Source organism: Trichechus manatus, unplaced genomic scaffold (assembly GCF_000243295.1).
Source record: "Trichechus manatus latirostris isolate Lorelei unplaced genomic scaffold, TriManLat1.0 scaffold00156, whole genome shotgun sequence".
In the NCBI taxonomy this organism is placed as follows: domain Eukaryota; kingdom Metazoa; phylum Chordata; class Mammalia; order Sirenia; family Trichechidae; genus Trichechus; species Trichechus manatus.
In genome coordinates, this window is record NW_004444092.1 from 1567882 (window position 1) to 1584914 (window position 17033).

General features: G+C 37.4%; 1 protein-coding gene across 1 annotated transcript in view; it reads right to left on the reverse strand.

Annotated features, from left to right (window-relative positions):
• The window catches only part of GLCCI1 (glucocorticoid induced 1), a 113310-nt gene that overhangs the window by 34875 nt on the left and 61402 nt on the right, over positions 1–17033 (reverse strand). The gene's annotated exons all lie outside the window — the stretch shown is intronic.

Sequence of the window (17033 nt, forward strand, 5' to 3'; positions counted from 1 at the left end):
GATACTCGTGAGGAGTGTGCCTCTTAGCTCAAGTAGATACAAGAGACTAAACAGGCAGAGACTAAACTGTCCGGAGGTGAGATGGGAAGGCAGAGAGGGTTAGGAGCTGGTTGAATGGACATGGGGTATCAGGGGTGGAAAGGAGTGTGCTGTCACAGTATGGGGAGAGCAATTAGGGTCACACAACAATGTATGTATAAATTTTTGTATGGGAGACTAACTTGAAATGTAAACTTCATCTAAACTACAACAATAAAAAAATAAAATAAATAAAAAAGCAGAGACACTATAAGAGAGTGAAAAGATAGACCACATTATGGGAAAAGATGTTCACAATACACATACCCAACAAAGGACTCATATCCAGAATATGTAAAAAACTCCTACAAATCAGTAAGAAAAAGACTATTTAAAGAGTGGGTAAAAGACTTAAACAGGCACTTAGCAAAACAGAACATCCAAATGGGCAATATGCATAAGAAAAGGTACTCAACAGCATTCTCATCAAGGAAATATAAATAAACGCCCATCAGAATGTCTACACTTAAAAGACAACACCAAACGGTGACAAAGACATGAAGCAACTGGAACTCTCATATACTCCTGGAGGAGAGGGGACAAAAACCAATTTCCTTTTTAACATACTAGGCTTAATTATACAAGGTTTTCTGGGGGAAGTTATAATATCTTCAATACCAGGTCAGTGAAAGTAATAGCTGAAGAGTACAAAGCAGTGACCCGGCTCAAATGAGGCAAGAAGTCTTAGCTCACTTACCTGGAAGGAAAGAAATGACATGCCCAAGGCAATGATTAGCTTCTAAGGTGCCGAATGGGAAACAGTGCTAATAGAAGAGGAGTACGTGCTGATAAGTCAAGAGGGCTAGGAGTTATGCTTCCTGTCTCGCAAGGGAAAGCTGAATGAGCTACTGGAAAATAGAAGACTTTTCGCAAAGACGTAACTATGATATCTACTTCTGTTAATGACATTTCTAACAATTAACTGAGACAATTAGAATACATCCTTTGTGTAAACAGGTAGTCCTATAATAGAAATTATTTGTTGTTGTTGTTAGGTACTGTCAAGTCAATTCCAACTCATAGCAACCCTATGTGCAACAGAATGAAACACTGCCTGGCCCTGCACCATCCTCACAATCTTTGTTATGCTTGAGCCCCTCATTGCAGCCACTGTGTCAATCTATCTCATTGAGGGTCTCCCTCTTTTTCACTGACCTTCCACTTTACCAAGCATGATGTCCTTCTCCAAGGACAGGTACTTCTTGAAAACACGCCCAAAGTATGTGAGACAGAGTCTTGCCATCCTTGCTTCTAAGGAGCATACAGGCTGTAATTTTTCCAGCACAGATTTGTTTGTTCTTCTGGCAGTCCATGGTATAGTCAATATTCTTCACCAACACCATAATTCAAAGGCATCAATTCTTTAGTCTTCCTTATTCATTGCCAGCTTTCTCATGCATACAAGGCAACTAAAAATATCATGGCTTACATTAGGCACACCTTAGTTCTCAGGGTGATATCTTTGCTTTTCAACACTTTAAAGAGGTCTTCTGCAGCAGATCTGCCCAACACAGTACGTCATCTGATTTCTTGACTGCTGCTTCCATGGGCATTGATTGTGGATCCAAGTAAAATGAAACCTTTGACAAATTCAATTTCTTCTCTGTTTATAATGATGTTGCTTATTGGTCCAGTTGTGACAATTTCTGTTTTCTTTATGTTGAGGTGTAATCCATTCTGAAGGCTGTGGTCTCTGATCTTCATCAGTAAGTGCTTCAAGTCCTTTTCATTTTCAGCAAGCAACCACGTTGTGTCACAAGCATACTGCAGGTTGTTAATGTGTCTTCCTCCAAACCTGATTCTGTGTTCTTCTTCATATAGCCCAGCTTCTCGGATCATTTGCTCAGCATACAGATTGAGTAAGATGATGAAAGGATACAACCCTGATGCACACCAAAGAAATTTACCCTTTGCTAAATAAAGGTAACACGGTTTTAACAAAGTGTAATTCAGCATACAGAAAATGCTCTGATGGAGTACATTCTAACTAGTAATATATTTTTTATGATCATTCAAAGAATAACTAGTGTGGGCCAGTTTCTCTGATATGTCAATCACCAACAGAAAAGCATCATTAAAAACCTGTCCACATAATAACTATTTTATTGACCACTAGCAATGAAGAGTGAGATACTGGTTCAGTGGTAGAATTCTTGCCTTCCATGCAGGAGGCCCCGGTTTGATTCCTGGCCAATGCAGTCAATGCATAGCCACCACCCATCTGTCAGTGGAGGCTTGTGTGTTGCTATAATGCTGAGGAGGTTTCAACAGAGCTTCCAGACTAAGATGGAGAAGGAAGAAAGGCCTTGTGATCTACTTCAAAAATCAGCCAGTGAAAACCCTATGGATCACAAAGGTCAGATCCACAACTAATCATGGGGATGGTGCAGGACCAGGCAGCATTTCGTTCCATTGCGCATGAGGTCACCACAAGCTATGGACCAATTCAGTGGCAGCTAACAATAGCAATGTAGAAAATACTTTGCCAACTGCTTTTATGTGAATTATCTCATTTATCTTTCAACAAAAGCATATGACGTAAATATTATTACTATCTCCAATTTAGAGGTGAGGAGACTGAGAGGTAGAAAGGTTAAAAAAAACTTGCTAAAAAGTCACATAGTTAAGTGCTGAAGCCAGGATTTGAACTCAGGAAGCAAAATTCCAGACGCTAGTCTCTTTATTACCATTTTATACCACTTTAAGAATCAAGTTAATAACTCACAAAGAGATAAATCTTACAAAAAGTGAAGACAGACATAGAAATGGGGGGGGGGGGGAATTTCATTACAGCTAAGCTAAGACAAAACCTCATAAAACAATTATTAAATATATTATTCCAAATTATTTTTCTGAAAATACACTTTAAGAAGTCATGAATCTCACACTGTTGTTCTCTTTTATAGGAAAAAGGAAATATATTACAAATTTTAATGTTTATAAAGATCAAGAAACATTCTACAGTCTAGTTAAAATCAAATCTTACATATTACATCGCTTGACAGCATTCAAAGGAATTTCAATGCAATAGTTACCTAATCTAACACTAAAAATATAAATTTAAAACTTCTTTTTGCCTTTCCATAAACATGAAGAATCAGTGTTGTTTTCCTGCCTTTCTTTAAAGTGTCAACAGGCAAAACCTAATGAACTAAGTAAGAGCTATTCATCCAACCTCCTGATATTCCAGTTAATAAACACAGGCATATACATGCACAGATGTGCACATGCATGTGGTAGCACAGTACATATGTACGAGGGGTCACTTTCAAGTACATCAACACCTACACACCCACAGACAGACATGCCTGCCCACATGCAGACTCAGACAAAGCCACTGACCCAGGAAAAGACAGACACCCCCCACACAGATTCACCTCCACAGATATAGCTAGTTTTTTTAATGCATAAAATAACATAAAAAATATATTTATAACTACCAATAAGGCATTATTTCCCAATGGAGCCATTTTAACAATACCAAACTGACATTTAAAAAACAGTTCCCAAACCCATTTGATCCTCCACATTTATTATACCCGTTTTACATATGAGGATAATTCCTCAAAAATAAAGTTCCTTGCCCAATGTGGGAAACCCTGGTGGCACAGTGGTTAAGAGCTACATCTGCTAACCAAAAGGTCAGTAGTTCAAATCCACCAGGTGCTCCTTGGAAACTCTGTGGGGCAGTTCTACTCTGTCCTTTAAGAGTCAGAACTGACTTGACGGCACTGAGTTTTTTGTTTTTTTTGCCCAATGTGAGATAGCTAATAAATGGCAGACTGATCTTAAACCCAGTCCATCAGCCTTCAATTTGTAACCTCTTTTATTACCTATCAATGCTGCTCCAAGTAATACTACTATGTTAATATTCAACTGCAAATAACTACCAGTCACTATGTATTGGCTCATAATCTCAACCACTTTGCAAAGTAACTTCCTTTCTTAATGTTGGAGATATTGCAAGATGTGACACTGAAATAAAGATGAACAAAATCTGATGAAGCAACTAACTGACTATATACCAACCTACTGATAAGTTTCTCTTTTTTTGATAAGCAGATTACAGGTCTTTAAAAATTGTGCCGATTGGATCTGATATCCTTACGAGTATAAAATATCTTTACATCTCAATTTAATATGGATTTAGACAGATTTTATTAGATAAAGAATATATGCATTTTTAAGTTTTGTTTATCATGTAATTCAATGAACAATTTATCATATAATTGATTCCAAAAGGATAATCAACATTCTTCACATTATTGCTCCAGAAGGTTCCACCCAAGACAAACCAAAAGAGAGCTTATTGGTGAGATAAAGAAAAGTGGCAACACAGGATTTTTCCTTCTTTGCAATTAAGGACTTAAGAATAGTAAACCCACTCTTTTCCCATTTATCCATATCATAATCAGAAACAGTTAAAAAATAGATAGTAGGCAAGAATTATCTTAAGTGAAGGGAAGGGCAACATACAATACAGGGGAAGTCAACACCACTGGACTAAACCAAAAGCTAAGAACTTCCCTGAACACAACCAAACACTTCAAGGGACAGTGCAGCAGGGGCGGGGGTCTGGGGACCATGGTTTCAGGGGATATCTAGGTCAACTGGCATAACAAAGCTTATTAAGAAGATGTTCTGCATCCCACTTCGGTGAGTGGCGTCTGAGATCTTAAAAGCTAGTGAGTGGCCATCTAAGATGCATCAACTGGTCCCAACTCAGCTGGAGCAAAGGAGAATGAAGAACACCAAAGACACAAGGAAAGTATTAGCCCAAGAGACAAAACGGGCCACATAAACCAGAGACTTCGTCAGCCTGAGACCAGAAGAACTGGATGGTGCCCAGCTACCACCAATGATGGCCCTGACAGGGAACACAACAGAGAGTCCCTGATGGAGGAGAAAAGTGGGGTGCAGAACTCAAATTCTAGTAGAAAGACCAGACTTAATGGTCTGACTGAGACTGGAGGAACCCTGGAAGACATGGCCCCCGGACTCTCTGTTAACCCAGAACTAAAATCATTCCCGAACCCAACTCTTCAGACAAACAATACACTGGACTATAAGACATAAAATGATCCTCATGAAGGGTGTGTTTCTTAGTTCAAGTAGATGCATGGGACTAAATGGGCAGGTCCTCTCCAGAGGCAAGATGAGAAGGCAGAAAGGGATAGGAGCTGGCTGAATGGACATGGGAAATCTGGGGTGGAAAGGAGGAATATGCAGTCACATTATAGGGAAAGCAACTAGGGTCACACAACAATGTGTGTATAAATTTTTGTTTGAGAAAGTAACTTGAGCTGTAAACTTTCACCCAAAGTACAATAAAAGAAAAATAGTTAAAAAAAAACTGAAAATGATACAATAGAGGAGATCAAGTAATACTTGATTTCATATGTTTTGAAATTAGGAAAATACTCTAAAATCTCCAATACCTCAGTATAATGTATTAGAAACTAACCACTGCTTACACTGTCCCCTTAGGTGTACTCATTTCCGCACCATCTATCTCCATTTGTCTAAATTATATGCATCTTTTAAGATTCAACTCAATGCCACTTTCATGAAGCATTCACTGAAGTCCATAAAAAGGTATTCTTACCTTTGAATTCTTACAACATTGTCTCTCACCCACTTATTATATTCTGTCTGTATGATGACAAAAAAAAAAAAAAAAACCCTCACTGCCATTGAGTTGATATTGACTCATAGTGACCCTATAGGACAGAGTAGAACTGCCCCACAGGGTTTCCAAGGAGCGCCTGGAGGATTTGAACTGCTGACCTTTTGGTTAGCACCCATAGCTCTTAACTACTACGCCACCAGAACTGTCTTAACTCTCCTCCCCAGGGGTGGATTATCCAATAGGCAAGATAAGCACGGTGCTTATCTTGCTTATCAGATCATCTGTTGTGAAATTATTCACCAGAGATTAGTAAGTAAGCACAAGTAAGCCTGTGCTTACCTTGTTTACTGGGTCATCTGTCCCTGTCAGAGACTGTAAATTTGAAAAGAGGCTTTGATTCTGTAGGAAGGTGCTGTGGGGCTGGGAAAGAGACAGATGCAAGCCATACCTAGAAGCAGAACCTTTGATGTGGTGAAAAAATGTGAAACTGTTCACTACAGATCATCTGGTAAGCAAGGTAAGCACTGTACTTACCTTGTTCCTCCCTAAAAGATTAAAGGCTTCTTGAGAACATATGATTATCTTGTATACTCATCTTTGAATCTCAGGTTCACTACAGATGCCTAACAAATATTTTCTGAATGAATAAACAATGTATAACTGAATTAAAACTTAAATCTAGAAAACAAAAAACCACCTAAATCTGGAACCATTAAGGAAGTGTTCTTCCAAATGCTGGTTGCTACCCTGTATTCGGTCATGAAATCTATTTATTGATTCATAACCAGCATTTTCTTTTAAATGGAATAGAATAGAAAATATCAAAGTTCATCATAGGTATTAAAGGTTAAGTACTGTTTTATAAAACTTCAGTTTCAGTTCTATACATAAATGCACGTATACAAATTTTACACACATATGGTATATACAAGGTCATATTACATATATATATATTTACTTTTGATTAAGGTAAGTTTGAATTACTCTATACTAAATGGTTAATGTACCTTGGATTCTTGATTTTTTTCTTTTCCTCTTACTTCCTTTAGCTCCTTTCTACTCTCATTTTCTCAGGAGTGCATGCATGACACAATGTTGACCCCACCTCCATCCTCAATGCTATTCGTACAGACAAGAATCTCCCATTTATGCTTTCAAGTCATTTTTTTACATTACTATTTATGTTTTTACATTATTCTATCTCTATTGTAGCAGATTCTTCCATGTGTATTGTGAATTCCTTCCTTTCCTGCTTGCTCTAAGGGAATCTGCACTTACACTGTCTTCCTTCCATTCATTCAACAAATATTTTTTGGGTCCATTCTCTGTGCCAAGCACTGTGCTAGCTGCCAGAAAAGGATAAACAAAACAATTAAGTTCTCTGCCTGACTAGAGCTTACAGTCCAGGGGGAAAGTAGACATTAAAAAAACCACACAAGTAAAGACAGTATTACAAACTGTGATAAGTGCACTAAAAAAAGTACAGCACGCTAGTACCTGCAATAATATAACCTAGTCTAGAGTGGTGGATGTCAGAGGATGCTTAGCAATTAAACATGTGAGAAGTAGGAAGAACATTTCAGGCAGAGAGGAAACTGCACACGCAAAAGCCAAGATTAAAGATAAAAGCTTGGTATAAAAGAAAATGCGATACGCGCTGGAAGAGAAGACTAATCAGAGACTCAGCTGGAGGGGAAGCAGGGGTGAAAACATGGCAGGGGGTCATCAAAGATTAGGTTTTAGTTTAAGAGTAATAAAAAGGAATTATAAAAAGAATTCTGAGCATGGGAAATGGGAGAAAAGTGATCAAATTTACATTTTACGCATCTACTAGCCTATTCCCCACTAATTTCCTTTACTTACTCCCAACATAGCCCCGGTGGCGCAGTGGTTAAGCCCTTGTCTGCCTAACGAAATGTCGGCAGTTCAAACTCAACAGCCACTCTGCCAGAGAAAGATGTTACAGGTCTGCTTCCATAAAGATTTAGATAGAGCCTTGGAAACCCTATGAAGCAGTTTTACTTTGTCCTATAGGGTCACTATGAGTCGGAATCAACTCGGCAGCAGTGGGTCTTAATACACTATATACTTTTGGACTACTCACCATCTCAAAACTATTGATTCCAATCTTTGTCCATTCTTTAAAAATATCTGGCTCAAAATTCATTTCAAAGTAGTTGTTTTTCACTCTCTCCCATTTTATTGTTCCACATCTCCTCACAAGTTTTCCAGATAAAACTTTACCATGATATCTTATAAATTATTCATAAATTGGCTACTATTTTCTGTTTTTAGTTATATAATGTTAAAATAGGACATTTACTAAGGCATAAAAAGGGTAACAGATGCTACATTCCAAAAATATTAGCATGGAAAACTTTTAAGATAGGTAGAGGATAACCATTACTTGACTCTTGAACCCCTCACCCACACTGTATAAGTATCTAAGTAAAGACAGAGAGAGGACTAGGAACAGACTATCTTTGGTGAGGGAAGGAGCAGGGTGTTTTGTGAGACATTCTTCTGTGGATTTCTCATGCTCCTACACATCTTGCTGCGTATGCCAAGAATACAAGGCCCTCAACATTGTCTTTACCCGGGCCATTTCTCAGGTGTGTTTGTAGCATGCAACCTTTGGGACAGAGAGCACGCTTGCTTACTGCTTACTTTAAAGCAGTGTATTATCCAAGCTCAGTGTTCCTCTCCTGTAAGATGATGTAACAAGTGCAGGCAACCACCTGGGCACTCTGCATCACTCCTGTGGGACATGGGGCCAAGCGGAACTGATACAGAGATGATGCTCTTGATACTTGCTGTGAATATTATTATCTCTAAACCAGGTGTCTTATGTCTTCTGTCAGCATCCATGAAACAGTAACAGGCTAACTTATTAGGTTGTAAGTAGGATAAAATCAAATCCAAGACTTGAAAGGGTGTACATCCTCCATTACCTCAAATCAAGAAAGTTTTAATGGAACAACTTGGAATTTGTTCCTCACAGTTAAGGGGCATGATAGACTAGTATCTGACTCTCACTGTAAATACTGAAAAGGGAAAGCTAGGATGATAATTCTTTTTCTTTCTTTTTTTTTCATTGTGTTTTAGCTGAAAAGATTACAGTGCAAACTAGTTTCCCATTCAAAAACACACAAATTGTCCTGTGACACTGGCTGCAATTCCTGCAACATGTCAGCACTCTCCCACCTCCCCTTTACACCCCAGGTTCCGTGTCCATTCGTCCAGATTTCCTGTCCCTGCCTTCTCATCTTTGCTTTTGGGCAGTGTTGCCCACCTGGTCCTGCACACCCAACTGAACCAAGAAGCATGCTCCCCACATGTGCCAATGTCCACTTCATAGGCCTATCTAATCCTTGGCTGCAGGAAGTGGCTTCAGTTTAAAGCAGAATGTCCAGGGGCCACAGTCTCAAGAGTGCCCCCAGTCTCTGTCAGACCAGCAAGCCTTCCCCTTGTTGCGAATCTGAACTTTGTTCTACATTTTTCTCCCACTCTGTCTGGAACCCTCCATTGTGATGCCTGTCAGAGCAGTTAGTGGTGTAGCTGGGCATCAGCCAGTTCTGGGCTCAGGCTGGTGGAGTCTGTCGTTCATTTGGTCCATCAGTCCTTTGGACTGATATCTTCCCCCCGTCCTTGGTTTTCTTCGTTCTCCTTTGCTCTGAATGTGATGGGACCAATAGATGTATTTTATTTATTGTACTTCAGATGAAGGTTTACAGAGCAATTCAGTTTCTTATTAAACAATCAATACACATACTGTTTTGTGACATTGGTTGCCAACCCGACAACATGTCAACACTCTCCCTTTCTTGAACCTGGGTTCCTTATTACCAGCTTTCCTGTCCCCTCCCTCCTGCCTTCTCGTCCTTGCCCCTGGGCTGGTGGGCCCATTTAGTCTCATTTTGTTTTATGCGCCTGTCTAATCTTTGGCTGAAGGGTGAACCTCAGGAGTGACTTTAGTACTGAGTTAAAAGGGTGTCTGGGGGCCATATTCTCAGGGTTTCTCCAGTTTCTGTCGGACCAGTAAGTTTGGTCTTCTTTTGTGAGTTAGAATTTTGATCTACATTTTTCTCCAGCTCTGTCTGGGACCCTCTATTGTGATCCCTGTCAGAGCAGTAAGGATGACAGAGTTTTGTGGTTACAGCAGAGTCAGCCTAAACTCCCAGAGATTAACCAAACAAAAAACGTGGAAGAGTTTCCCATTTATCATTTGGGAAATTTGAGCATGAAAGCCATCATGGAGGATTGTCTTAAGAAGGTTACCTAGAAGGATAAATACGGCTTAGCAGCTGGGAAGCTGAATGTTATTTCTAGAATCCTAGAGGCTAAGGAGAGAACAAGGGAATCACTGACCCAGACAGACAAAATTATAGGTAAGAGACATGCAGCAACAAAGGAGCGCCAAAGAACCCATGAAAATATCCTACAAGACAAAGTCAGCATTAAAAATTTGTCAAGCCCAGAGAATGTAAAGACATCTTTTAACAGTAAAGTAGGCATTTCTGTTTCCGTTATCTCTCCCTCCCTCTCCAAGCTCCAACTCCAGATGAGTCAGAAAGAGTAGCTATGGACTTAGGGAGGACGTATGCAAGAAAGAAAAAAAGCCTCCATGTTCTCTTCAACCATGCATGACAAGTCACCCTGCTACAGTAAGTCCCCACTGGGAGAAGGCAAATAGCTTTAAGCATGAAAGAAGTTGGAAGCTTTGACTATTATACAAGACTAGACAAAATTTGCAGACTATAAAGGTCCACAGACATTAACCTAAAGTGATCAGAAAAATCATGCAACTATTCTAGTTTTCCACTACAGGCAAGAGAACTTCTCTGTGTATTTTCTGGAAGGACATTGGGTGTTAACAGAAAGTCCTTTTGCGATTATCCCTTAAGAGTCTCAATTGCTTTTCTTAATATAGAAATAAGCTCTATACCTACTGTTTCTTTTTAAATTCTAGATGCTTGATATAATACTCAGCATACAATCTTATGCATCTGATGCTATTCCATGAACAAATGGAGTGACACTATAAGCTGATGATATATGCTAAAAAGTATCTTCAAAATTTACCTTTCTTCCTTTATATTTCAATTAAATGTGTACAAACCAAGTACCATAAAAACTCATAAGTACTAATTAATTCCTTGTCATTTACTTAGCAGACTTCCTTTTCATAACGGGAAATTATGTTTCACTTGGATTCATGTCCTTAGTATGGACACTATACTTCATTGTATACTGGTATCAATAGATACTATTGCTAAAGCGTGTGTGTTTCAGTGTGTATCCTGGATCTACAATTCCATTACACTATACCCAGGGATCAGGTCTTTTTTTTCCTCCCATTATCCTGCTTGGCACTGTTGGGCTTTTTCAGTCTGAAGACACACATCTCTCTCCAAATTCAGCACGTATGTAATCAGGAAGAATAATGTGATACAGTTGAATTCAATCCTATGACAAGGAAGCAGACCATAAATTATTTAAAAAAAAAAAAAAAAAAAAAAAACAGCCAATTTTAGTGATGTATAACATTAAAATCCTAGTATTTCACTAATAGTTTTGGCTTTTCATAATTTTCTCAAATTCCAATTTTGTCATTAACTATAACTATTCTTCCTAGTTTCAGTTTTGGTCTTCACTCATGTACTCTCATCATTTTTTTAAGCATAGGTATATATCAAATAGAATTTAATATCTTCATGACATACCATGAAAAAGCACTGGCCTTTTATACCTATTCCTTTTTCCTTTCCTGTCTCTTATTTATTTTTGCAGCTTTACTGAGGTATAATTTACATTCCCTAACCTTCTACAACCATAAGCACAAAATTTAGTAAGTTTTAATCAATTTGTAGAGTTGTATAACAATCGTCACAATCCAGTTTCAGAACTTGTCCATCATCCCGAAAATTTCCTTTGAGTATATTTGCAGTCAATCACTATTCCCCTAACCTCCACCCTCAGCCACAGGCAACCACTGATACGTTTCTCCTCTATAAATTCGCCTTTTCTGGCATTTTGATAAAAATAAAGTCATACAATATGCAGTCTTATTCATCTGGCTTCTTGCACTTAACAGGGATCTGCAGGTCAAATCCAGCCTACCACATGTTTTTAAAAATAAAGTTTTACTGGAACACAGCCACACCCATTCATTTACGTATTGTCTATGGCCACTTTCACACTACAACAGCAGTTGAACAGTTAAAACAAAGATCATATGACCCACAAAAACTAAAGTATTCACTATGTCGCCTTGTACAGAAAAAATCTGCCAATCTTTGACTTAGTAAAATATTTTCGAGGTTCTTTCCTGCTGTAGTATATATTATTCGGTATTTTTTGCCATTTTATTGATGAGTAGTATGCCGTTGCATGAATATACTACATTTTGTTTCTCCATTTACCAGTGGACAGACATTTGTATGGTTTTGGCTACTGTGATGGTTGTGGTTGTGTGTCAACTTGGCTGGGCCATGATTCTCAAGTGGTTTGACAGTCATGATGTAGTTTGACAGTTATGTAATGATGTAATTTTGCAGTTATGTAATGATGTAATCAACTCCATGATGAGATCTGCTATGAGTAGCCTATCAGCTGAAAGGGAGTTTCCTTGGGGGTGTGGCCTGCCTCCAGTATAAAAATGGATGATCCAGCAGGCTCTCACACTGGATCCTGCATCTGGCTCATCATCATCTGACCTCTGGTTCTTGGGACTTAAGCTAGCAGCTTACCTGCCAATCTTGAGATTCATCAGCCTCTGCAGCCTGTGAGCCAGTGGCCTGCCATCTGACCTGCTGATCTGGGTTTGTCAGCCCCTGCAGCTATGCAAGTCAGGAGAAGCCTCCAGCGTGACGCCTGACCCACAGATTTGGGACTTGCCAGCTTCTACAACTGCATGAGCCATTTCTTTGAGATAAACTTCTCTTTCTTTCTCTTTCCCCCTTCTCCATCCCTCCCCTCTCTTTCTTTCTTTCTCTCTCTCTATATATGCTTCACTGGTTTTGCTCCTCTGGAGAACCCAGCCTAAGACAGCTATTATGATATAACATTCTTATACAAGTCTCAGTGTAGACATATGCTTTCCTTTTTCTTGTGCAGATTCCTAGGAATGGAATTGCCAGGTTGTATGGTGGTGCAATGGTAAAGTACTTAACTGCTAATCAAAAGGTCAGCAGTTCAAACCCACCAGCTGCTTCGCAGGAGAAAGACATGGCAGTCTGCTTCTGTAAAAATTACAGCCTTGAAAATCCTCTAGGGCAGTTCTCAGAATCAACTTGACAGCGACAGATTTTGGATTTGATGCCAAGTTTCAAGGAGCCCTAGTCATGCCAAAAGTAAGCAGCTGACTACTAACTAAAAGGTTAGTGGTTCATACCTACCAAGTGTCTCCACAGGAGAACAGACCTGGTGACCGGCTCCTGTGGGGAAGTTCTACTCTGTCAAATTTGGTCGCTATGAGTTGAAAATTGATTTGATAGCACCTAACGACAACAACATAGTAAGTTTCTGTTTAACTTTTTAAGAAATTGACAAACTGTTTTCCAAACTGAAGTATGCCATTTTAGCTATATTTGAGGGTTCCGGATCCTCCATACCCTTTTCAACATTTTGTATTGTCTGTATAGAGTCACTATGAGTCGGAATCGACTCAACAGCAACAGGGTTTGTTTTTTTTTTTTTGTCTTTTAAACTTAGATATTGTAGTTGGCATGTAGTAGTACCTCACTGTGATTTTAATTTGCATTTCCCTAATGACTACTGATGAGCATCTTTTCATGGGATCACTGCCATTCATATGTCATCTTTGGTGAAACATCAAGTGTTCTGTCCATTTTTTTAAGTGAGTTGTTTGTCTTCCTGTGAAGACAAAAAAAAAAAAAAAAAACTCTTGTACTCTAGATACAAGTTCTTTAACATATATATGATTTGCAAATATTTCTCCCAGTCTGTGGCTTGTCTTTACATTCTCTTAAAAGTGTTTTTTGAAGTGAAAAAGTTATTAGCTTTAATGAAGTTCAATTTATCATTCTTTTTTTGTTTTATGGCTTTTACTTTTAGTGTTATATATAACAATGCCTTGCCTAATGCAAGGTCTCTAAATTTTTTATAATTTTAGAGTTTACATTTAGGACTATGACCCATTTTGAGTTAATTTTCCTATATGGTGAGAGTTAATGACTTACGTTTCTTTTCTTAGATACGGATATCCAATTATTCCTGCACCAACTGTTGAAAAGACTGTCCTTTCCAAGTGAACTGTGTTGGCACCTTTGTAGAAAATCAACTGGCTACAAATTTAAGAATTTATTCTTGGACTCAAAATTCTGTTCTATTTTTCTATCTGTATGTCTCCCAATATTTTACTACCTTAATTAATGTAGACTATAGTAAGTACTGAAATAGTGTAATTTAAGTCCTCCAAATTTTTTCATCTTTTTCAAAATGTTGGGTCTTCTAGGTCCTTTGTATTTCTACATAAATTTTAGGATTAGCACATCAACTTTTAACAAAAACAAAGAACCCTGGATGGGACTGCAGTAGGGACTGCATTGAATCCATATATCAATGTAAGGAGGATTATCATCTTAATAATAATAATACTGAGTCTTCCAATCCATGAACACTTATTTAAATCTTCTTTAATTTTCATCCGCATTATTTTATTGTTTTAGGTGTATAAATATTGCACTTCTGTTAAATTTATTCCTAAGTATTTCGATCTTTTTGATGTAACTGTGAACAAATTTTTTCTTAATTTATTCTCTGCATTGTTCATGGCTAGAAATACTATTAATTTCTGTATATTGATCTTGTATTTTGTAACCTTGCTGAACTTGTTTATTTTGTTCTAGTAATATCTTTGTAGATTCCTCAGGAGTTTCTACTATAGGGTCATGTTAACTACCTGTGAATAAAGGCAGTTTTACCCCTTCCTTTATAATCTGGATGTCTTTTTCCTTTACTGGTCTGACTGCACTGACAAGAACCTCTAGCACAATACTGAACAGAAGTGGTGGCAGTGGTCATTCTTACCTTGTTTCTGATCTTAGAGGGAAAACACTGTTTTTCACCACTGAATATGATATTAGTTGTAGGTTTTTCATACATGTCCTTTATTAAGTTGAGAAAGTTCCCTTCTATTCCTAGCTTGTTAAGACATTTTTACCATGAATGGGTGTTGAATTTTGTTAAATGCTTTCTCTGAATCTACTGAGATGATCATGTGGTTTTTGACCTTATTAATATACTGTATTACATTAATTTTCACGTTAAGTCAACTATGCATTCCTGAGACAAATTCTATTTAATCATAGTGTATAATTCTTTTTACATGCTGCTGGATTCAGTTTGCTAATATTTTGTTAAGGAGTTCTGTATTTATGTTCAAGAGGGATATTGGCCTGTTGTTTTCTTATGATGTCTTTGTCCAGCTTTGAAGTCAGGGTTAATTCTGGCATCATAAAATGAACTGAAAGTGTTCCCTTTTCCTCTATTTTCTAAGGAAGAATTTGTCTTCTTTAAAATTTTATAGAATTCACCAAATATGGTCCTTGGGTTTTGTCAGAAGATTTTAAATTACTAATTCAATTTCTTTATTTTTTACAAGTGTATTCACATTTTCTATTTCTTCTTATATTAGTTTTGGTAATTTGTGTCTTTCTAGGAAATCATCCATTTCATCCAAGTTATTTAATTTAATGGCATACAGTTTTCATAATATTCCCTTAGAAGACTTTTAAGTTCTGTAAGGTTGGTAGTGATGTCATATCTTTTACTCCTGATTTCAGTAATTTGACTCTTCTTTTATCTTGGTCAGTGTAAAGTTCTGTCAATTTTGTTGATGTTTTCAAAGAATAAATTTTTAGTTTCATTGATTTTTCTCTAATATTTTTCCATTCATTGGTTTCTGAGTTAATCTTTATTATTTCCTTCCTTTGTTTACTTTTGTTTAGTTTGTTTGTTTGTTTTGGTTTCTTAAGACGGAAGCTTAAGTAACTGATTTTGATTTGAGATTGTTCTCCTTTGATAATACACACATTTAAAGGTATAAATTTTCCTTGAAGCACTGCTTTAGCTGCACATAAATTTTGATAAGCTATGATTTTGTTTTCATTCAGTTAAAAATATTTTTAAATTTCCCTGGGATTATTAAAAGAGTGCTAGTTCAACTGCCAAATACTTGGGGTTTTTGTAAGATTTCTCTCTGTTACATAATTTTCATCTTTTGAAATCTACTGAGACTCGTTTTATGGCTCATTATATGGTCTAACCTAGAGAATGCTTCACATGTGCTTGAAAGGAATGTGTATCCTGTAATCACTGGGTTGAGTTTTCTATATATGTGAGTTAGGGCAAGTTGATTGATAATGTTGTTAAAATCTATCTTCTTGCTTATTTGCTGTCTAGTCAGTTGTGCTATCAGGTATTGAGGGTGGGATATTGAAATCAACTACTACTGAAGAATTGTCAATTTCTCCTTTCAGTTTTTCTTCATGTATCTTGGGACTCTGCTGTTAGATGCATAAACATTTATAATTGTACCTTCCTGATGTATTCACCTCTATGTCATTATGAAAGTTCCCTATTTGCCTTTAGTAATACTTCTTGTCTTACAGTCTACTTTGTCTAATATTAATATAGCTATTCCAGCTCTATTATAACTACTGTTTTCATCAATTATTTTTTCCCATCTTTTTACTTTCAACCTATTTGTGTCATTGAATTTAGGGTGTATCTCTTGTAGACAGCATGTAGTTGAGCGATGCTTTTTATCCAGTATGACAATCTCTGCCTTTCGAGTGTTTAGTCCAGTCACATTTAATGTAATTAGTGATATGGCTGAATTTACATTTGTCGTTTTGTTAACTGTTTTCCATTTGTGTCATGTCTTTCTTTTGTTTTTTGTTCCTGTGTTCCTCCTTACTGTCTTCCTCTCAGCCTGAAGACTGAAGTTCTCTCAATCTTTGTTTATCTGGAAATGCCTTTATTTCATCTTCATTTTGGAAGATTACTTTCACGGATGTTGCGCACTTGGTTGACAAATTCTGTTTGTTTGAGCACAACGAAATGTCATCTCACTGACTTATGGTCTCCACTGTTTCTGATGAAAAGTCAGTTGGCAGTTAAAGGTATTATTAGTACTGCTTCTCTATGTGTGATGAGTCATTTTCCTTTTTCTGCTATCAAGATTTTCTCTTTACTTTTGGCAAATATGGGAAGTTTTCTGCCATTATTTCTTCAAATTTTTAAAATTTTCTTTTACTCCTCATTTTTCTCCTAGGTTTTCCATTATATGTATGTCTATGCA